We start from the raw sequence: 25,526 nt of genomic DNA, 5'->3' as shown, positions 1-25,526 counted from the left end.
CTCACTGGAAATGCAGATGAAACACAGATTATGCTGGGTAATATGGGCTGATGTTGAGGATGTTTATAATACTATTTATTATTTATGGTTATTTATAATACTATTAAATTCTGCACCCAATCATATTTCATTAAGAAGAATCAGGTGGTGATTAGCTTAAATCATAATAATTTTAGTAGTAATTTCAGTTTGGGTAGTCTTCAAAATACTGAAAATATTGTTTGAATTTCGAAACTGTGTGTTTCATCATACTGGATGTATGTGTGTAAAGTTTCTCCTGTTGGGATGCGTTTCCCTGGCGATTCAAAACTCTGGCGGCTGTTCAAGTTTGTATTTGTGCTGATACAAAGGCCCTAAATGGGAATTTAATTTAGAGAGTAATCATGTTTCACAGCTATTCCATCATTTACACTGATGAACGTGTATCTTAAAAGATATCTAAGATTTCCAGGGGAACATCTTTTATTCTTTATTTCCTGACAGTTTTCATTTTCACAGACCTGCCTGTCTTGGGACAGTAGACTAACTCTAAAGGGTTTTTCAATATTTTTTCTTAATTATTCAGGAGTTCTAATACTCTTACTATTGAGAATTCACAAGATGGGTGCTCACATTCCCCCCCAAACTGTATAAATCTAGAATACTTGAACTAACTCAGACTCTGACTACTTTTAAACTAAGACACTTGCCAGTGTGGCAATATTGGCTAAAAGCCTAAATCTTGCAAAATATTTTCCAGGAACTAAGAGCGTACTCCTTGGGTACATCTATCATACAAACACTCTCTCTGCTAATACAGCTTTCTTTGTCTAAGGAGATAGAATAATAATAATAAAAAAAATCTGGTAAATCCAGTCTTTTCGCAATATTAATTATATCTACATAAGGAGAATGTACTCAAATGCCATCAAATCTCATCATAGTTATTTGAATCAGATGGGCTTTGCTTATTGGTGTCTTAATATTTAATCCAGAAAGCAGAGGAACAAATTAGTTGAGTGCGATGGATAACAAATTATACATGCTTCAGTAGCACAGAAAATAAAGCTTGGTCTACTAGGATGATTATATAATTCTGTAGTTCTTTACAGCAAATGTCTAATTACATAAGAGCTGAATATTCAACACACACTACTGGTATATTATTACATGCATGTACCAGCAGCTTGAACTGAGGAGGAATTGGGATAATCTGAACAGGCATCCCACTAGATTGACTAACTGGAACTTTACCATGTTTGACTGAAGCCTCGCAGGGATTTATAACTCAAGGGTAACAAGAAAGTAGCCAAATATTCTACTTAGCTAAAGAACAAATTGCATGTTTATGCCTGATTGCCCCCGGTGTGTACTTTTGTTTCTGAGTCCCTGACATACTGGAGATAATGATAAAAAGCTGAAAGTAATTATAAAATTTCTACTCTGTTTAAATACATAATAATACGATGCTTAGTTTTGCAATGAAAGTACCGTTTTCTCCATATAAATCTTTAGTAAACTATACTGCTTATGCTAAAACAGGACAAGACACAGTTGCTGCTATGAATTCAACATGACTGAACAAGCACAATTTAATTACTTTTGAAAATCTATACTGTTAGCCTACTGAGATTTCATTCTAAGTCTTCAGATATGTATTTAATAGATTATTTTTCTTATGCTTCATTATTACAAACATTTAAACATATACTGATTTTTTTTTTTTTTTTTTTTTTTTTTACTTTCAGAATGGAACCTTATGGAACTAAAGTGAAAGGCCTGGAAGGACTCTTGTTTGTTGCTCTACTCTTGGCCTGAGTGGACAATTTGCATTCTGCAACTCCCTGGCATGTTCCTGGAGGAGACACAATAATTTTCATGGTATGCCATAATTGTACAGCAAGAAAATGGGGCTTAATTGGGGATGTAACCATGTCAATGCAAGCGTCCAACAGTTACACATAGTTCTGTAGCTGTGATGTGAATTGGCAACCTTTCTGTAAGCTTCTCCAGCAAGTGCAGGTAGACCTGAGGTGGTTTTGACTGGGCTAATAGAGGAAATTTAGAAGTGTATGTGTCCTTTGGCTGGAATGAGTCAGCAGCGCCTGAATGAGTTAGATGAGTAGCACAGCTGCCATTCAGAGGAAGGATGTTTTAGCCCAAATTCATTTTCTTCAAAAGGAGCTGTATTGTTTCTAGACCTGAGCCCCACAAATGTCTCCTCTTCACCATGCAGACTTATCAGTCACTGCTGTGCTAGCTCAGATATCTCTGATCTATGTATATATATATATTATTTTTTTTTTGCAGTGTTGGTATAGTTTGCAAGGAATTGTGAGCATTTTCTGAGCATTATTCCCACTCAAAAATGCAGCTTGCTTCTGCAGAAATGCTGACCTTTTCAGTGCATGGACAAATGCACAAAAATGGATTCAAGAACATTCCTGTTCAATTCTGAACATCAGCAGACTCTTTCTTCCAATTTTTCTCACTCTGGTTCTTTGTTTCCTCCTTACTTCAAACACTAGATACGCTGGGATGATGACAAGCTCAGGAGATGATACAGAATGACCCTTGCATCAGCATTTTTCCTGCTCACATAGTAAAATAGACTACTTACTGTTACATTGCTATCTTGTAACCATTGTGTGGCAGAATAATATTTAAATAATTCATGCCTATATTTTTAACCTTTTAAAGACAGTAATGGTGAGATTGAATAAATTTTTATCCTTGAAATCTTTCCACAAGGAAGTATTAAAATGGATACTCTTTCTATAGCCTCTCTGAAGAAATCAGCTTGTAAGAAATTAGATTTAAATCATGTAAAGAAATTTTGCATCAGCTTGTAAGAAATTAGAAGTAAGAGACTTTCACTAGGATAAGAAATAAAGGGTTTTATCATTGCCAGCCAAAAATAGCTGTGAGTAAAGTTTTGCATCTCTGGAAATTAATTCTACTAGGGGATTCAGTTCCTCTTATAGAGGAATATGGAAACTGTTTGTATTCTCTACCCAGTCATTTTTCATAGCTTCTTCTTTTAAAAGTGAGTCAGTGAAGTCTTTCTACTAATGCCTTTTTTCTTTTCCTTTTTCCTTTTCTTTCTTGTTTTAATTATTATTATTTTTTAAAAATATTATTACTATTATTCCCAGTAGTTTAAATTCAGTGGTGCATAGATTTCAGTCCTGAGGTCGGAATTTGATGGAATGGTATAGCTCTAAGTGAGAACAAATATTTCTCCAGGTAAGCGAGATTGTATGCCAGAAAAAGTAAGCAGCAGTTTCTTTCAGTTGCCCCTTTCCTTTTTGCATCCTTTGGAATCAGTTTCTTCATAATAAAGGGACAACTTCATGAACTTCCTTCTTGAGTACTTCAAGCAATATCTCAGAAAATATTTTATGTTAATCTGCAATGGAACACTAGTTTTTAAGTGTGTGTTCAGTCCCTCAATGAAAATTCATGAACAGATGCTTCCAACTAGAGATCAATTTTCTCAAGAAATCCATAACTTTGTAATATGTTCATTGCAGACATGTTGCCTTTCTTTGTCATTAGTAAATAGCCAGGTGATTATATTAGTTTTTGCTCGTCACTACTTGTCTCATCTAGAAGGTACATAGATTGCTTCAAAAGCAATGCCTTCTATTTATTTCCATGAAAACAACAACAGACACAAAGAGCAAAATAACACTATTTGTTAGAGTAAATTTTCAGCTACAGAAGGCTATTTTTCAGCATAGCCATCATCATTATGTATGTATTTTCAACAGTGATGAACCAGAGATTGAATGCTACTCTTGTTAAAATCATGCAGTGACGCTGTCACTGTTGTTGAAACACACCACCCACTGCCCCACTGTGCTGACATCCACTGTTTGGTCACCATAAATGTTAATGGAAAACACTGGTAATGTCAATTTTTTTCCATGTGGAGGAATTAAATGACACACCTTTGCTTCATACACACTTTAACATCAGACATTATTTTCTCAGACTACCCATCTACTGCCATCTGTCACACCACAACAAAATGTAATGGAATATTGGTGGAAAGATTCAGCCTATTCCGCCATCAAGATCCACTTCTGACATCATGGGCAACATAATTAAAGAGGATGCATTGCTTTTGGAGCATCCCTTGTATATATGATATGCTGATACTAGTCCTTGGCAAGTGTGTAAAAAAAAAAAGTCAGAGGTACCAAAGCCTTCCTTCATTAACTCTCTTCCTTTCTTGCTGTCTTGAATATTGTATGTGCCAAATGACATCACTGTAAGGTCATAGGAAGAAATAGAAATTGATTTGTTAAAACATTTTAACAGAGAGATTAAATGCAATTTCTTTTAGTCACATCATGAAGAAACATCTAGGTACAAAGTAATTCTGAAATCTTTGGTTTGTTCTTAAATTGTGAGGGAAGCAAAATGTTGGAGATAAACATAGTGCATGCAACAAGTTTTGCATTGCTATTGCTGGGCCAATGTGAATAAAATATGTATAGACATTCATTCTTCTGCTCATTCTTTTCAGCTCTATATTTTTATTGTTGATGTGTTTTATTTATTTGTTTGTTTTGTCCTTCTTATTTTAATCTTGACTAGCCATAAAGCAATTAGGAAATTTCACAATCCTTTATGATACCAGCATGTAACTTTCTATAGAATGTAAAAATACCAGTATTTCTTGTTTGTTCTAGTGTGTGCTACAATACTGAAAACAGTAGACAAGCATAAACATTTCTATACATTAGATGTCCTTCTCATTGTTATGAATGACTACTTAGGTATTCCTTTTTCCTCTGTTAGAGTTAGTGCATAGTTTATAAGAAAATACATTAAAATTTATGTTATTCTTAAATAGACATAGGCAAACACTTTTGTTTGTTTGTTTTTTAATTTTACAAAAAGACAATGATGCATACAGCCAGCCTTTTCCTGACTACCTTTGTATTAAGAAGATATTATGCAATCTCTGTCCTATTTTAGATCATGTAATTAACAAATTATTTCTTTTCATGGATGTAGGAATGATAGGAAAGAGAAGTGGAGCAATTTGTCCAAGATGACTAAGCAAGCTAGTGCAGTAGAGTTAGAACAATAACAGAAGTCTTCCAAGACATGTTACATCTCTGCCTACTGGTGTGTTTAGCCTTTTTGTTAGAGCAAATTGTTGTTACTAGTGACTTGTTGCACAGCAGAAACAATGCAGCTCCCAGAGAGCGAACTGGGCTTGGTTCCAGCTGGCACATCATTAACAATATTTATAAAAGTCAGATTGCAGGGTCTTGGTAGAAGACGTGAGCAAGAGAAAATCCAGCTTCACTTTCAGAGTCCAGTATGAGTCTGAGAAATGAACAATTGGAGCAAAAATGCCACTGTGCTTCTGCATTTAAACTGGGAGTTGAGAAGATGGAAATCATAGAGAACAAACTAAAGACTTTGTATTGTTTTGTTGTTTTTGTTTCTTTTTGTTTTTTAAATTATTATTATTTTTGAATTCTTCATTCAATTTTATTTGTTTGTTTTGTTTTAATGCAATCACTTCACAGGGCAAGGTCACACTACAAGGCCTGTAACTGCCTCAGTCTGATATCATCTACACTCATATTCTTTCTAGTTTATTAATAACACCAGTGGCAAATGAAATCCTCAAACTGTTAATACTTGTGAAAAAAAGTTCTAAAACTGTTTAACTGTATTTATAATAATATTTCAGGAATCCAATGCACAAAGCAAAACTACCGTGTATTTTTCATTATGTCTATTGTTCATTGAGAGCCAAATATTTTTAGGAAGAGTTTATCTGTCAAATCCAGTTCTTACATATAATTTGTAGAAAAATTATGCATTTTTTAATCATTTATTCACAATTTACAATTGTTTGAACTTTCTGTAAAAGTAAATGCAGAACTGTGGATTATGAAAGCTGCCAAAACCAAATGTTGGATGGTCCTTTAAGCAATGAGTCTTTAAGAAAATGAGAGTGGAGAACAAAAAAAAAAAAAAAAAAAATCTATATTTTTTTTCTTCTTTCTGGTTTATAATTTTAAAGGACTGAGCAAAATAATTTTTGTAAATTTTCTTCCAAGTTATAAAAATTAGATTGAAAAACGTTATCTCTAAATACACACAGTTAGGTATGGATGTGGAGCTTGGCCAGCAGGTTGAAGGGAGATTATCTTCCTCCTCTGTGCTGCCCTGGTGAGGCCACATCTAGAGTAATGTGTCTGGTTCTGGGGTCTATTCAGCCTGAAGAAGACAAGACTGAGATGTTATCTTATCAGTGTCTAGAAATAGCTAAAGGACAGTAGTCAAGTGGATGCAGCCAGGCTATTTTCAGTTGTGTGAAGTGACAGGATGACTGGAAGTAGGCACAAAATGGACCAGAGGAAGTTACATCTGAACATGAGGAAAAACTTCTTAACTTAGAAGGTTTATAATTACTGGAACAGACTCCCAGAGAGTTTGTGAAATCTCCTTCTCTTGGAGATACCCACTACATGGATTCTTTCTTGTACAGCCTGCTTTAGTACAGAAGGTTGGATTAGGTGATTTCCAGAGGTCCCCTTTGGTCCCTACAATTCTGTGATTCTATGTCTTCTATGTACTATTGTATGTAACTTGTTTACTATTTTATTTTATTTTATTTTATTTTATTTTATTTTATTTTATTTTATTTTATTTTATTTTATTTTATTTTATTTTATTTTATTTTATTTTATTAGAATAAAAGATTTAATGAAACATGAGATTGATGAATCCGAGTAAGGCCACAAAGATGATCAGAGGGCTGGAGTACCTTCTCTACGAAGACAGGCTGAGAGAGCTGGGGCTCTTCAGCCTGGAGAAGAGAAGGCTAGGAGCAGACATCATTGCAACTTCCCAGTATTTAAAAGGGAATTATGAAAAGAAGAGGGATCAACTTTTTACAAGAGTAGGTAGTGATAATACAAGGGGAAATGGTTTTAAGCTCAAGGAAGAAAGTTTTAGATTGGATATCACGGGGACGATTTTACAGACAGAGTGGTGAGGTGCTGGAATAGGCAGTCTAGAGAGGCTGTGGATACTTCACTGAAAGTGTTCAAGACCAGGTTGTATGAGTCCCTGGGCAACCTGGTCTGGTACCAGATCTGGAGGCTGGTGGCCCTGACTGTGGCAGGGGGGTTTGAACTTAATGATCCTTGGAGTCCCTCCCAGCGCAAGCCTTTCTGCGATTTTATGATTTTATGTTTCTATGATTAATCATCACTTATTTTCAAGGCTGGGAATTTAAGAATATTGAACACTAAATATTGTGAAAAAGAACAGATATTAGCTATTTAGAGGTCATCATAAACACTTGTGCTTTTTATTCTCTTATCCGCCATGTCAGACTTCCATCAGTTTAGTAATTTCATGTTTCTATTTCCAGATAAATACAACAGAAACAGAGGTCACTTGTAAGCAGTCCACTGAATTCTAATTAAGGCAACAAGCAGTGAGCAGATCTCTGTCTTCTGTATGTCTGTACTACATATTGCACCTTCTTAGGTGACGTGTCCTCTAATTAGATCAGTGCATTACTGAAAGAAGAGCCAGTTCAAGACAGATGATCTCAGGCAAATACTTCTATTTTGTCAAATTAGTCAGAATACATGATATCCAATTTACACCAGATTGTATATTTTTCTAAGCCATGCTGAAGCCTGATCTAGCACAATTTTACTGATAAAACCATAATCTAATGTTGAACATATTTGAAACAGTAGAATAAAAGTGAAGCAGACTGGCACTTTGAAAAATGTTGCTGTGGTATTTTTGATCTTTCATGAGAAACCAAGCAGACATATTAACATGTTGCCAAACTATGGCCAAATTCATCTTTGAATAAGATAGCTGAATAGCTGGAAGCAGCATAGCCAGCCCTGTGCAGCTGTACAAGCACTGTGCTGATAGCACAATCTCACTTTTGGGCATTTTGATTAGCATTTCAGCATGACACCACCCTGTGCTGTGCTGACATAGTGCGTTCTGGGACTTGCCTGGACAACTTGATTTTTGGCTGCCTGCTAACAAAAGGGAATGTTTTTACTTTTGTATCAGACTGTGTTTCCTCATAGCTGGAACACACAGATTTGTTCATTCTTGGTTTTGGTTCTATCTTCAGACAGAACATTTAAAGGATACAAAATTAAATTAGGACCAGATCTGCTTTACTCTTTGTTTATTTATGTATTTATTTATTTTAATATTAAACCAAAAGGATTGGACTCCTACAGTGCAAAAAAGAAAATAAGAAAACAAAATGAACCTTTTTTTTTTTTATTTTTTTAAATAAGATCTAAAAAGCTTGTGTACTTGCTTTTCTGAAATAGCAGAATGCAAAAATTGAACATTGCTAGCAGCTGTCTGATATGACTGATTTTATACATCAAATAAGCCTCAGAAACTGCAGACAGAACAACTAAACAAAGAAAACTAGTGATTATACTTGAAAGCTACAGTCATCTAATGAGGACCAGGAAGTAATACTTGACGTTTCTGTGACTTTTCAGAAATGTTAAATGTTTTATACTTACTGGCTGAAGTAAACAATCAATATCCAATTTAAATCACTTCAGCTAATTTATTCCAGATGTCTATGCAGAACATGATGAGCACTTGTAATCAGAATTGGCTTCAAAATACTTTATGAACAGAAAACTCTGTTCTTATTAGATAATTTATTCAATAAAAGATTTTTTTGTCTGCTTCGTGCTGCAGCTGGCAGTTTTAATATTCTGTATGAGAGTAGGTGGAATCACATCCTCTATCTTTAACTGCTATTAGACTCTCAGACACAAATTACTTGATTGTTCTTAGAGATCTTTGTAAATATTCATGTGTATTTGATAACACGTAATGGAAGTAGTTCTCTTGTTTAGAGCTAGAAACTAATACCTGGAACTACTACTACTAACACACATGCAGATAAAAAAAATCAAAACAACAACAACAAAAAACAGCAGCAATACAATCATCATTCTTAAGAAATGATCAGGCAATTAGAGCCCCGTGTTTAATATGCAGATATTCTACAAAGGAATTTACCATCAGTCTCTGCCTCATCCTCTTTCCTAACAACATTTACTTTATGAAATATGGAAGCACATCCCATGGAAACATTTCTGCTTCTTCTAAACTGTGAAACAACCATTTATTTGTGTAAAAAGTTCTTACCATTTTGATTGTGTAGAATGACAGAAGTGAGTCTTTGTTGTGCTGTGCCTGTCATAGAGAGGTTACTGATAACGAGAATATTTTTCCCTTTTTGTATTGACTGATGTAAAAGTTTAATTTACCATTACCCAGGAACCTACCCATTTATGTCTTTATACAGTAGCACAGGATGTGTTCTTTTCTTGGCTGAGGATTTTATGAATCTTTAGTACCTATTTTATTTCTCTACTCTGAAATAAAATACACCCAAAATGTTGAAACAGTGCTTTCAGTGACACAGCTATTTAATAGCCAGCAGATCAGTTCTTGTAATACCACTCTGTAGTTTTTAGAGCTTTTTTCTTCTTGCTTTGAATAGAGGGTAAAAAAAAATAAAAAATAATAATAATAAAAAGTCAATGTCTAACTGTCTCTCAACAATTAAAACTGTAATTGGATCCAGTTCAGTGCTTCTGCATCTATTGTAATGAAGTGTTTCAAAAATATGAAACAGATATCGCTATAATGGGCTGTGTTTGGATGCTGATATTCTGCCAACATGCTGAAGATGAAAAACTAGTTTGTGAAAATAATTGACCTTGAAAAAGGTCAAATTACTCATAAGATTTTACTATTAGATTGATTTAGTCTGCTAACTCATTTGTACTGCATAAATAAATCTTTCAAATACACTGTTTTGATTCACAAATGGTTATTTTAATGCAGTTATTCTTACGGTGATTCTATGACAAAAATTCTTTCATTTACACTTTTAAATTAAATATCATGACACTGTTTTATCTGGTGGTTATGGGGTATTATACACCTCTTTTGTACATATATATATATACATATACTGTAATATTTACATACACTGTAATTTAGAATCAGAGGTCCTTTTTTTCTGGCTTTCTCTTACTGAACCTTGATGTTTTCCAGCTGAAAATGATTGAATCTATTCTAAGCAAATCTTCAGCAGTTGTGTACATTTATTCAGAGTGCTACCACCTGTTAAACAGGTCTCTAACAGGGACCTGTATAACATGCTAACAGCTCACCATACCAGTCGTATTTATTATGGACACATCTGTTTACATACTGTTATGGCAAAACTACAGGGAGGAGAAGTATTTAATGATATGTTTCATATTGGTGCTTAACAGGAGATATACAAGTGGTTTCTGTGTTGAAGAATGAAAGCTAACAGCTGACTGGTTTCGATGTATGAACTTGTGCAAGTTTCAGCATCTGGCTTGTTTTACGATTCTTACATAGATTTTGGTGAGGGCGATTGGTCTTTGTTGGGATGGCCTCTTCTCTTTTGAGATGGATATATTTCATTTTTCTGTCCACTATCTACAATTAGTTAACCATTTAGCTGTAGTTTAATTAAATTAATTTAGGTGACTGTCTTTTATTTTTTCATGAACTAAGAATCATTTAAATATATAAGGAAATTAGGCAAATGTAACCCTTAAATCTTAATCCTGAGTATGTTTAAAACTCTTATTTCTATAAACAGAGAGAGAACATTTGTAGTAACCAACATGGCTTTTCCACAGGCAGGCTAGTGACGCCTGACAAGCTTGGTGGCGTTTTTTCATGGAGTTACTGTGTCAGTGGATAAAGAGCAAATGACATCACCTACCTGGACTTGTGCAAAGTGTTTGACACTGTCCTGCATGATATCCTTGTCACCAGACTGGAGAAAAATGACCTGTGATGAGTGGCATTCCTCAGGGATCAGTGTTGGGACTGGTGCTATTTAACATCTTTGTAAGGGACATAGACAGTGGGATCAAGTGTGCTCCCAGCAATTTTGCAGACAACACCAAACTGAATGGTGCAGTTGATGCACTAGAGGGATGGGATGCTATCCAGAGAGACCTGGACAGTCTTGAGAGGTGCCAACCTCATGAAGTTCAACAAGGCCAGAAGCATTTGCATCAGGCAATCCCAAGCACAGATACAGACTGGGTAAAGAATAGCTTTAGTGAAGTCCTGAGGAGAAGAATTTTGGAGTGTCTGTTGATGAAAGATTCAGTGTCTGCTTCAGATTCATGTCTGCTTGCAGCCCAGAAGGCCAACTGTATCCTGGAATGCATCAAAAGAGATGTGACCAGAAGGTCGAGGGAGGTGACTCTGCTCCTCTACTTTTCTATGCTGGAGCAGTTTCAGAAGAGGGCCACAAAGATGGTCAGAGTGGTGGAGCATTGTAACTAGCTTTTTCTTAATGTATCATTATTTTATAAATTACTTCTATTATTTTATATGAATACTTTTGATTTTAGTACTATATGTTTTGATCTATATGATCCTTATTATATTCATACACACACACACACACACACACAATGTCTATTTAATGCATTAACTCCCCATGATAAATGGTTTTATACAGATGAAATAGTCATTGAAATCCTTTCTGCATCCACAAGAAGCTGTTAGCTTATCAACTGGATACAAAGCAATGTCATAAAACATTTCTCAGCAAAGCCAAGGAGAATTAGTTGATATCTAAACCTTCCAATAATTGAAAACATACAACCCATATACTTCTGAATTATAGCTTGACTAATCTCTTATGAAGTATTTTTTTCTCCTAAACACTTCCTATACTGCAGCAAGGGCATCCACGTGTTAGTAGAATGTGTTAAGGTGTAGCTGTCATTCAGGATAAGCAAAGTTAATCCCCTCAGTACAAATTCCTTTCACTCCGACCAGCACCCTGCAAAGCCTAAAAAGATTAATTGAAATCTGATATCAAAGTTTAAATTTTTTAATCTTTTTTTGAAGTCCCATTGGTATTTATTAATAATTTCACCCTTCAGGTGAAGCTAAACTCATGAATGCAATAATATGAAAAACTACTAGGACACTAAAACAGTTATCAACATTTTGTTAATCATTTCCCAATTAAAATGTGATGTAGAATCTGATGAATTGGGTAGAATGTTAAAACTAATTTTTGGTTACAGCAGTTAAATTCGATGACTAATTAACTGCCAAGTTAGTGACATTTGTTCTTTGACTCATATGGAACAAGTGGATGTTTTAAATATGGGACTACCTTGGTTGCTGGAAGTAATACCAGAGATGACAGCAGCTGGCAGTTCTGATGGACACAGTTCTGAAGATGCACTGTAAAGCAGCATCCAAGTAAGCAGAAGCACTTTAGAGCTTTCAGAATATCTTAGAATGGAGAATGGGTTACACATCACCTAAAAGTCAATTCTAGTGATTATTTCATAGGGATTACTTCATATTAGATATTACTTTTTATTTAGGAAGTTAACTTGGAATGATTTGGGGAGCAAATCACTAGGAATTATATACTGGAGTAGTCTTTTTCTCCTTGATTCCAAATGGCAATAAGCATTTATCCATATTTACTTTGCAGCAAATAAATAAATAAATAAATAAATAAATAAAAAATATCTATTTCAGATTGTCTCCCTATTATGAGTCCTCCAAGACAATTCCATTATTTCACTCTCTCAGCTGGAAAACACCCTGTAATTTCTGTCACAATTTCCACTGTGCTGTATATTACTGTGAAAGAGTACAACTTTGAACCATGTATTGTTGCTGATTAAAAGTGGTTTTAAAATGGTAAAAGAAACAAAGAACCCATAACTTGTGTCTTTTTTTAAACAAAACAAAACAAAACAAAAAAACAGTATTCTTCTAATGTTTTTTATTAGCACATTAGCATCAGTAGAGATGCTATAGCGTGGGAATTTCTGTTTTCAAATTGTTTTTTGAATTCTTTTAGAAAACAACATCTGGCAGACACATTTTTTTAGACAGTGAAGCTCAAATATCAATAGAAAAATATAAATATTATCGACATTAACTGCTCTTATGTTTAATTAAGATTTAATTTTTATTATGAGCTACCCATCTCAGGATTTTGTTATGTTCCATATTGATAATATTAATCTTATTAAAAAAAGAGGATTTTGTTGTTTTTTCCACTAATTTGAAAGTAATCATTTTTTTAAACCAAGTTTAATAAATATACTTATTATGTATAAATATATATGTATATATATTTTTTCAAAATAAGTTATTATGTTATACTGAATTCTATCTAAAGTATTTATTGAAGTAACCTTTGAAAATCACTGGAAATCAAGCAGATAACAAAACAAGCTCTTTGAACACACCCCAAGAGAAGAATGACAGGCTAAGCTCCCTTTTGGGCACACTCCAAAGGCAGCACGATAACAGGTGAGAAACACAGTAACAGTACTAGAATCTATTGTCTAGATATGGTGAATTTCATCAATGCAACTACTGTAGGAAGGAGCAGATTTCTAAATAAGATGCTTTGTAACTAGCTAAGAATCAAGAAGTTTCAAAATAAATAAATAGGTAGGTTGATAAATGGAAAAAAAAAAAAAAAAGTAAAAGTAATTCCTTTCGGCCTATAGTAACTAAAGTTACACGAGTTCTTACTTCATGAGGTTTAGAATATTTTCTCTCTTTCATTTTTAAAAATTTCATTTATTTCCTGTAACTAAGTACAACCATTCTCAAGTTGAGGATTCCTGATGCCAAGAAAATGTGAAAGACAGCACTTCATTAATTACCTCCCAAGTCACTCATCATCAAGCAAACACCTAATGTAAATATCTTAAAAGAAGGCACTATATTACAGAATACAGCAAAATAGTTATTCTCTTAAATGCCATAAGAAAATAGACAATCAATGATCATGCATGTAGAAATACATTGCTTGACTTTCCTGTGCATTCTTCTGAGATTGTCAAATTAAGCTAACTCTCAAAATGTTTCATACAGCTCAGGGGCTGAAATATATTCTTTGTAGAGCCCCTGTCTTTGAGCTCAATTTACCTGAAGTTGGTATTGACTTGGGATGTATATCTTCCTTCCTGAAGAATTTCTGTTGAGTATAAATTTGCTGTGGGAATTCAGTTACCTACTTTTCTCTTGCCCTGTGTTACCAAATCCAGTAACACAGAGACTTGTCTGCTAACTGAATACTCTGTTTATGAAGTAATGTTTGTCACATGCCTACAAATGTTAAATAGGCTTTTGAATATTTCTCCTAGTTGGCAGGGCTTCTGGAAAACCTAATATTTACATGAATGTTTTGCATAATGCAAATTAATAATTATATGTATATAGTTGCATATAAAATTTAAGATACAAAATCAATATAATCCAAAAGTACAGAACTGCTGCTGTACAGGTGTATAGAACAGAAGAACATATGTGATTCACCAGTATCTCCTGGAAAAAATAAAACAATGACTAACAGACAAAAAACAAACGAACAACAACAACAAAACTTAGTAAATAAGAAATAACTAAAAAATAAGAAATAACATGGTGATTCTGAAGTGTGAATTGTCAAAACTCAGAAACTTCATGTTAATAAATTGAACATGCTTATTCTAAGTATAAAGTTAAAATTTTCCTAAAATCAGATGTAAGTATAGTTATGAATTTGTTCATATTTGTTTTATAACTACTTATTGTGTTCTGTGCATTTAAGATACATTGCAAATAGTGTTTATAGTACAAATGATTTTCAAAAATCAAATAAATATTAACAAACTGTTCATAATTGATTCTTACAACACTTTGAGAGATCTATTTTTCTAGAGTTTCATGTTTTTCCAATCATTTAACATTTTTATTTTAGATACTAATAATTTCTATTAATTTCTATTATTATCTATAATTTCTAATTTCACATATAGGTGTTTGTGTTTGTGCTTGTGCATTTATGCATATAAAATGGAAACAAAAATCATATAATATGTCAGTATAAAATGATGCCCCAAAGTAGTGATATGCCTCCTGATTCTTATTCATACTTAAATGGTGATATGATCTCCACTTAATGTGCCTAGTGCCTTGGGTGACATCAGTTGCTTCCTGACAATACTGTAACAAGGTGAAAAAGCTGAATTTGATAGAAAGGAAAAGGGGATAATCTTGAAAATGTACAATACAGTTCACATCAATAGACTGATATCTGATTTTATTATTGTGGAAAAAATCTAGTTCCCTCTTTGTGTCAGAAGAATATTAATGCTAACAAAAAGATTAAAAAGAAAGGGAGAGAGAGAGAGAGGAAAAGTAAAAGCAAAGTTTATCTGAATTGTTCCTCATACCCAGATTAAGGAAAATTACTTTGACATTTTATGGAATGTAATTTTAACCCTGGTTTTCCTCTGTGTTAGCAATGAACAGAACAAGTCAGCACAGAATAAGCTTTCTGTCTCTCTGAGGCTTCAATCACTGACATCTTGTCTTAGTGTGACTTACATCCCCACTGAATACTACTATGTAGTGGTAAAAAAACAGGTATCCGATATATCATTCTATTCACATAGGTTGAATATTACAGTGAAATAAAAAAACACAGACATTTGTAAAGTTAAATTCATAGTGATTGTATAAATATCTGAACTGAAATGTTTGTTTGATTTGGCAGTCCCTGTGCTGAAAAATTTACGAAACAACTGTTTCCTTTAAAAATATTTGTCACACTTAAGTATGACATAGATCTGTTTGCCACAAGATTACAGAGGCTAAAACATCTAGATACACATTACAAGCAAATTAAGCTACAAGCAGTTTTTTTCTTCAGAATCTCAGACTAATGTTATACTTAATTTCATCAGAAAATAATATCCCTTTGTTCCTTTCAGTCTCAAATGGCTGCATTGCCCTCTGGGTGGTGCCCATGGTTTGAAGAAATGCAAAAATCTACCCAAGGATAGTGCCCATCTCATATAGTCCTTCAAGTCAGGGTTTGTATTGCAACATTGTTTGTACACCCAGCTCCAAAATGCCTTCCCCCTTTCTCAGAATTCAGTGAACAGAGAAAGAACAAGCATAGCCTTGTGTAGTTTACATGGTGAACTTGGTATTTAAGTAGTAAGAGTAGTTACCAGATGGAGCAGATGCATATTATTATGGTCTCTGGATCCTTGTTTCCGTAGAACTCACACATTTGACATCAAGTCATACATTTCATTAACTCCTTCAGTTAATGACTTACCAAGTATTAGAATAAATTAATTGTATGAGAATGCTGAATAGAGTCAAAGCAAATGTTTGAACAAAGGCAGGAGACACACACTGAGCAAAAAAGATTTTTTACTTTTTTTTTTTTATTTTTTTTTTTTTTAAATCAGGCCAGAGAAAGTATTTATGCATTTCTAAAAGTGTCAATTACATGCGAAAATGTACATAAATTCAGTCTTTATTGTTTGCATTAGCTGGTATGATCCATCTTTGCACTGTTGTGGGAAATACTGAACAGTCATTAACAATGTTTACTCATCTATTATCTTGGCTTCATGGATAATCTTGTACTGTAAAATGTAAAATGTAAAATGTACCAAACCATGAAGTACCAATGAATCTACATAGTGCAGTAGAAGGAGTATATAGAAGTTGGATGGCTACACTCGGAGAGTTGCAATCAATGACTTGATGTCTAAGTGAATACATGTGACAAGTGGCCATTTAACATCTTTCTATGCAACATAAACAGTGGAATTAAGTGCACCCTCAGCAAGTCTGCAGATGACACCAAGCTGAGTGGCACAGTTGATGCACTGGAAGGAAGAGATGCTATCCAGAGTGATCTGGACAGTCTTGAGAGGTGGGCCTATGCCAAACTCGTGAAGTTCAAGGGAGTCAAGTGCAAGGTGGGCTTTGGGATGGGGTAATCCCAAGCACAAATACAGGCTGGGTGGAAAATGTCTTGAGAGCAGTCCTGAGAAGAAGAATTTGAAGGTGCCAGTTGATGAAAGACTCAATATGAGCAGGAAAAACACACTTGAAGCACAGAAGGCCAACTGTATCCTTAACTGCACCAAGAGAAGTGTGACTAGTAGGTCAAGGGAGGTGATTCTGCCCCTCTATTCTGTACTGGTGAAACATTATCATAGTATCATAATATCATAGTCTCGTGCGGGTTGGAAGGGACCTTAGAGATTTATTATCTGGAGTGCTGTGTCCAAATGTGGAGTGCTCAGTACAGAAGAGACATGGACCTTTTAGAAAGCATTCAGAGGGTCACAAAAATGATTTAAGGGATGAAATGTATCCCTGACAAGGAGAGGCAGAGAACTGGGGCTCTTTAGCCTAGAGGAGAGAAAGCTCCAGGGAGATTTTATAGAGACCTAGTAGTACCTGAAGGGAGCCTACAGGAAGGATGGGGAGGGACTTTTCAGAAGGGCGTGTAGCAACAGGATGAGGGGAAATGGATTTAAACTGAAAGAGGGTAGATTTAGACTAGATATTAAGAATAAATTATTGCTTGTGGAGGTAGTGAGGTGCTGGAACAGGTTGCTCAAACAGGTTGTGGATGCCCACTCCCTGGAGACATTAAAGAGTAGACTGGCCATGGGGCTTTGAGCAACCTGGTTTAGTGCCTATAACAGGAGACCACAACTAGATGATGTTCTTAAACATCCCTTCCACTCAAACCTGATTCTTATTCATTCTCTCTCTACCTATGTACAGCTGAGAATTAAAGATTTGAGGTTAATTTCTCTCTATCTCTGTATCTGATGAATGAGGTACTGACTGAACATCTTAGCATCTTAGCCACAGTGAATTGTCTTAAGTACCTAACTGTTACTTTTTGTTCTGCTATTTTTTCTCATTTTATCTACAGGAGAGCTCTGTGTCTCTAATGGAGCTATAAGAAGGTCTGTGATTTTTCTTGCCAAAAAATAATTTATATAAAATTTATAATATTAGTAAAAAAATAAAACATAAATCATAAATGCATCCAGATTTATCTCACATGTATTTTGCATACTGACTTTGGTGGAGTTTCTTCAGAAATACATTGTTGAACGTCACTAAACCCACAGAATTCAATGCAGAAGAGCTAGTCACTCTCTCCTGCAGAGCTTGGACTTACATATGAGAAAAGTTGAAGAATTATTTAAGTCTATTACCCTTCTAGTCTGTGGAAGACAAAAATCTGAAAAGAGCTTCCAAGCCACTGTGTTGCTCAACAGAACTACATACGTACACTCAAAAATATTTTCTTTAAATAGCTAGTTCTGTGCTACTTAAAACCTCTCTAAACACCTAGGAGGAAAAAATGAGTATAAATTTGAGACTAATTGATTATTTACATTCAAGTTAGATATTTGGGATATTTACTTAAAATGAAGTATATAATATGATGCTTGTAGTATTGCTGTTTAAAGACATTTCAAGATGTTGTGGAAGTTGTGATTTTTCTTTTCTTTCTTGTATTTTTTAAATAATCTAATAATATTTCTATTTGGAGATCATATTTTGACCTATTTTATATGTTTATCACTAGAAAATTTATTTTATGAAAGTGAACATTGTGAAGTTTACTTTTAAGTTCCATTTTCCATTTCCATTCCTCCAAGCTCTGGGTGGACGGGGGGAAAGCAGTAGATGTAGTCTACCTTGATTTCAGTAAGGCTTTTGATACTGTCCCCCATGACATCCTTATAACAAATCTGAAGTAGTATGAGAAAGATGAGTGGACAGTGAAGAAGTGGGTTGAGAATTGGCTGACTGGCAGAGTGCAGAGGGTTGTCGCTGGTGGTGTGATGTCTGGCTGGAGGCCTGTAACTAGAGGCGTCCCCCAGGGGTCTGTGATGGGTCTGGTTCAATATCTTCATCAGTGACCTTGATGAGGGGATAGTGACCACCCTCAGCAAGTTTGCTGATGACACGAAGTTGGGAGGATTAGCTGACACGCCTGAAGGCTGTGCTGCCATTCAGCAAGACCTGGACAGGCTGGAGAGCTGGGCAGTAAGAAACCGGATGAGGTTTAACAAAAGCAAGTGTAGAGTCTTGCATCTCGAAGAAATAATTACAAAAAAGACAAGGATCTCTTGGAAAGAGTCCAGTAGAGGGCCACTAAGATGGTGAAGGGCCTGGAACATCTCCCCTATGAGGAGAGACTAAGCGAACTGGGTCTGTTTAGCCTTGAGAAAAGAAGGCTGAGAGGGGATTTGATCCAGGTTTATAAATAACTGAGGAGTGGGAGCCATAGTGGTGAGGCTGGTCTCTTTTCAGTAGTGCATGGGGACAGGACTAGGGGTAATGGGATGAAACTTCAGCATAGGAAATTCTGCACGAATGTGCGGTAGTTCTTTACAGTGAGGGTGATGGAGCACTGGAACAGGCTGCCCAGGGAGGTGGTGGAGTCTCCTTCTCTGGAGATATTCAAGACCTGCCTGGATGCCTACCCATGCGATGTGGTGTAAGGAACGTGCTTTGGCAGGGGGGTTGGACTTGATGATCTCTAGAGGTCCCTTCCAAACCCTACAATTCTGTGATTCTGTGATTTTCTCTTTCAAAGTATGTACTTACTCAATTGCAAAAAAGTATTACAATATACATATACATAAACACCTGTATAAATTAGATTGCACGAAAAAAATCCATTTCTGTCTTTTCCCAGTGGTAGTGACAAGTACGAAGGCTGTTGCATTTGCTGTCTATCTTATTCATTTATTTTTTACATTCCCCATTAGTTCTTTTATTTTTGATCACAATGTAAAAATCCATCTTGCTAGCATTTCTAACCAGGACTGTAATAGCATGTATCAAAGTATCAAGTGAAATATTTCTAGCTAGTTCTCAAAGGCTGGAAATACTGGTTGCACTGTTTTGTGAAAATCTACAGACATAAGACATGGCACCAGAACCAGGATACATTTTCCAGAAATTGGTATCTAGAATCATTTCCCTTGTCTCATTTGTCACGTTCTTTTTAGTGCAGTATAAGAACTATTAACTCCAACACTGTATTTCTAGCATGAATCCAACTGATTCTCTCATCCACTCAGGTGGGAAGAAAAAAAAAAAAAAAAAAAAAAAAGTGCTAAAGGTTTGGATGAGTAAAGGGGAAAGGTCCTAGGATAAGATTATCCCTCTGTGATCCCTCTGTGAAGACTTCTTCAGGACTTCCTGTGAAGAATCAGAGCAAAATTAATGTCAAATCCCTTGCTTGGAACATTTGTGAGTAGTCTTATGGGGAAGGCCAAAAGAGCAAAGTTGCAATTCCACGCTCATAAAGACTTTATGTACTGAATAATAAAATTGTTGCTTTCACATATGCCTTTAAAGTATTGGGTAAAAAATTCTGGCATTATAGGCACCTTCCAGTTAGCATGCACATTATGGTCTCAAATATTTTGCTACTTAGCAGCACATAGTACAACACTGGTTAGGTAAATTACAGTGTGCTATTACCATTGTTACCACATGGAAACCATGTTGTTTCTTTAGTACATGGTATGGTATTTCCTGGTAATACCAGAAAACAGTGCCTGTCAACACTGAGTTATTAAGAGCTTTTGTGATATTTGGATATATATTTTTTTAATTATAGTTTCTGTTTACACTTTGATAGCTTTTCTAAAGCAAATAATAAACAGAGATGTCTTCTGCACTATGTACATAAAAGGAAAGGCTTTGCCTGCTGTATGTTATAGCCTCCCAGGATTCAGATCAGAGAGTTGGCCTAATTCACTGTCATTTAAAACCAGATGTTTTTTCTGGCACACTGTCTTGCAAAAGCAACAATGATATCCATCAGATGGTACTCAAGGAAGCTTTAGAGAATTAAGTTAGATACCACAAATAAGTAGGAACAATGAAGACTGAAAATAAACCTTAAAATGAGCTCTGATAATCAAGATTCTTTTCTCAACCATTTAATATATGTTCTGAGTTCAAAGGAGGACTTCAGTCAGCTTTTGCAACAAGTTGAAGAGCTATTACATGCATGAAAGAAAACCAACACCACTAGCAAAAACCAGCGTTAAAAGGTACAGATTTGTACACTAATTTATACAGATCAAGTTGTTGTAACACAAAACAGCAACTCCTTGCTTTGAGTTCGGTGTAAACCTGCATACACTGAAAATCTGGCTGGAAAATCGAGATCTGACACAACTAGAAGTTTACATCCACAATTAATTTTTTATTGATTCTCTATGCTTCTGAAATAGTTGGCTTAGAGAAACATGTCTCATATCAGCCTGTGGTCCCTTGTATTCTTTACAGATAAAACAGAATAAAGTGAAGGACACTGGCATAAGTGTGACTTTTTTCTCCTTCTATTCTCTAATTACATTTCTGCAGCTGGCTGTATGTCACACTGAAGAATTTAAATGTAGCATCACAAATACATATAAGATACAAATCGCAACTTACATTTGGTGGATATACTCACCAGTTACTTGATTAAACTCAGCCTGAAGTAATTTCAAACTATAAATTCGACTTCAAGACTTCAAGGATGAATCTATCTACCTAAACCAAGCAAACCTATTAACTCATGAAAACTGAAGTGCTACATGCAGAAATTTTAGACCTCTGAAATTTATCATTCATTATGGTACTGTTTAAAAAAAAATAAAATAAAATAAAATAAAATAAAAAAAAAATACTTGAACCATACGTAAGGAGAATGCTCTACATAACTGGCTGGGAGAAGTAGAACTTAACTGTTTAAACAGTATAAACATCGCTAGAATGTTTCCATTATGAAATAGTTTAGCTGAGCAAAAAAAAAATTAGAGATTCATTTGAGAAGATGTGAATAATTTTAAGAGAATTGTTAGCAGAACTTAGGGGAAAAAAAATCTAGGAGGAAAGTTCTAGTAAATATATCCTCAACTAACTCAAAATTAAGAAAGAGGATAATAAAAAACCTTTCATAGCTCATTTTGCAAATGAACTTAGAGAAATGTTAGAATCACAAAAATGCAAAAGAAAAAATAAATAAATTCTGATGATAATATAAAGCCCCAAAAAAATATACGTAGCGCTCAAGACAGCATACAGTTTGACAAAACTTAAAAATATGAAACGAGAAGAACTTGTAATTTTAACTCAAAGCAAAAAATAGTAAATATTATTAAATAGGACTTCTCCCTCTTCAGTACATACTATCTGATAATTCTCAAGTGGAAAACAATATAACAAGGATCTGCAGAGCCAATGCAGATAATAAAGGAAAAATCTGCAGGGGAAAATGACTCTAAAAGTAACAGAATTTCATTCTGAAATTGGACCTTCTTTATAAATTTTGATTAATTAGGGTCATGACAGGAGTTAAATGTTCTTCTTTTTGTCATTTATCCCAAAATTTTAAGTCTTCCTTTTGAGGACATTTTATCTTTCTTTTTACCTCTTTCTCTCACATTGAGACTATTTCTTTCTCATATTGTTTTAATCTCTAGTAGTCCATCTTTGCTCCTCCTCAGTCTCTGATCTTCACCCCAAAATTTCTAGAATAATTAGAGGCCTCATCCGTCAGACATCATGTGAACAGCATGCAAGAATGCTGCAGTAATTCAAAGCACTCTTTCCAGCACTGAGAATGGTGAAATCTTTTCCCTCCCAAATAGTGGAGTGCCAACAGATGCATAACAAAACATTTGCTTATATTTCTTAAATACCTCTGTACTTCTCATATACAGACTAACTATTTCTTGGCATTATACAGCTGTATAAAGGTAAATGTCCCAGAATCTCTGTCATCCAAAAATCAAACATGGACAGTGACTCATGAATGTAAACCCATGGGATATGACATTGATGTGACAAATACTGTTTAAAAATGTTTCCCCCCTCATATTTTCAGATCCCTGAGTAAACATTCAGTTTGTTTATGTGGAACATATTGGGATCTGATAATTGTGGAAGAAAAAAAATATTAAATTTACAGTACACTAGAGGTCACTAGAAGCTCTGAGACAGCCTTGTTCAAAATTTTTCTGTACAATAATCTTAAAATATCTATATAAAAAATTCCACTAATTTTGATAAGTTTAAATAGTAAAAGTCGAACTGTGGCTATCACTGATAGTATATCTATAAAATAAAAGTGTTCCTCTCTTCTTTTTCTGAAGATTCATATATAATTAACCTAATCCATGGTAGTAGACATTAGAAAAATAGTAAAGAATTTTTTAGATGACAAGATAAAAAAAGTGGGAAAAGAACACAGGGGCACACACAACAAAAACTAGAAGTTAGCTGAGGAGAAAGTCATAGAAAATTTTGTACAGTGATATTTTATTTGAAATATCTGGCATGACCTCCTTCTTCTAATAAGTTTGATTTGCTCTGTTTACAAATGCCACCATGGGACAGAAAATCCATTGGAGAGCAGTAAGCAAAAATTTGTAACAAAAAGTAAAACAATTAACTTGTAAGGGAACGTACTGTGACTCTTGTCACACAACCACACTTGTTAAGTTATATTAAGATCAATACAAATATTTCGAAAAAGAACATGGAAGCTAACAATATTTTCAAATTAGCCATTCTAAATATCTTTTAAAAAAAGGGTAAGTATAAAAAAAAAACATACAGGAAAATTATAGAAATCTGAGCCACAATATCATGCAGTTACACCTTGACTGAATGGTCTATATTGTACTCCATCTGCAATATCTCTCTTCCTGGCCATTCCCTTGAGGCACTTGATCCTTTTATCATCATGGCTAAGTTCCATTCAGTCAAGTCTGTTAATACAGAGGGCTAGGCTACTCCCCTTCTTTGCCTCTCTCTTCTGAAGAGCCTGTAGCCATCCATCTCAACACTTCTATCAGGTGAGCTTTCCCAGAGTGACTCACTGAGCCCTGTTATATCATAGCCTTAGACAGAGCTAAAAATTGCACTTCCCCTGGCTTACTTTCCATATGATGTGTCTTTGTATAGAGGCGTTTAATTTGGGCCCTTAGTGAAAGTGACTTACTGGATGGAATTTCTTTGTACAGTTCTTCAGATTCTATTCCATGGACCAGTTCTCTTTTTCCTGTCTCTAAGCATAGTCGAAGCTGCTTTTTTCTCCTGGGGCAGCTTTACATTATAGCGCCCTTCACCAAATTAGCAAAATGGTGTAAAAAACAGTAAAACAAAAAATCCTGAAGCAAATTAGTTAATAACAGACTGACAACATCCTCTTATTCTGTAGGGTATCTATCCCACTCAGTTTCAGCTGTACTCAATAAAGTAAGGAAGATTAAACTGGAGAATCTGAGACAGAGCATGATTCTGATGCTCCCACTTGCCCTCTGGAGCAGCAATTCTTCACTGATTATAGACAGAGCCTAAGGAATCTGCCAGTGCACTTAATGAAAGACAGTTGGAAAATAGCTGAATGAAATATAACTTATCTTCTGGGATAAAGTTGTGAGGCAAAGATGAAATTAGAAGTGCCATGTGGTAACCAATCTAACCAGTCACTGACTGTGACAGAATATGCCTGACAGATTGCAGTGACAGGAACTAAGCCTTTCTCTTTTAGCGGAAGATGCCAAAGCATCCTCAGAGATTTCATTAGTCAGAGTGACAGCACAGCTAAATGGTTAGGACTGTACCACTGGACTGTATAATTTCTGATTAACAGGAGCAGCAACAACCAAAATGTATGTATATATGATTTGTAGTCTTCAATAAAAATCAGAAATTCAGAACTCATATTAAGAAATGGAAAAAAAAAAAAAAAAAGCAAACAAACCAAGCAAACAAGCGAACAAACAACAATGACAACAACAACAACAGCAACAAAAAACACAACCAAGAAAACCCCAAACAAACTAAAAACCTGAAGATTTTATGAAATTTGAAAATATGATCAAACACTGAATCATTTCGTCTGGTAATGATCACCTACCCAAAAATAGCAAAGAAACTTCTCAACTTTTAAGAGTGTACAGTTATACTTCTCCACTGAAAGAGAAATGGGTACTCAGTTCTTTCCCTTTTCCTGCCTCAGAAAGAAATATCTCACCATGTATAATATATATGTAATATGTAATATGTAATATATAATATATAATATATAATGTATAACATATAATATATATATATATATATTTGTTTTTGTTTTGCTTTGTTTTGTTTTGTTTTGGTCAGTAGCAGTTCTACTTCAGTTTCTGTACAGTGTGTGAATGTTAAGAGAACCTTTAACCACAGATTTCATATGGGGTATTTTTCTATTACCACTTCTCCAGTGTAGTTGATATAAAGTATATGGAAATCCTAGGGAAAGGCCAAATCTGGCGTATTAAGCAGTTTAATATTCATTATATTTGGGACAGGATTAGCATTAAGATTAAGCTGCTGTCCTTGTAACTTCTTAGTGCCTTTAGCCACCAGTTCTGGAAAAAAACTGAGACTGCCACTTCATTGGACAAATTTAGCCTCTGTGCACCTGGGTAAGCATGAAGACAGACAAACTAGGAGGGAAGCTGTAACCACTTGGTATGTTCAGTCCAGAGAAAGGGAGACTGAGAAGAAGCATCATGGTGTGTTGCAACTTCCTTGTCTTAGGGAACAGATTGATAGGT

This window comes from Coturnix japonica, chromosome 1, assembly GCF_001577835.2.
Source record: "Coturnix japonica isolate 7356 chromosome 1, Coturnix japonica 2.1, whole genome shotgun sequence".
Taxonomy (NCBI): Eukaryota; Metazoa; Chordata; class Aves; order Galliformes; family Phasianidae; genus Coturnix; species Coturnix japonica.
Note: the sequence above shows the minus strand (reverse complement) of the source record.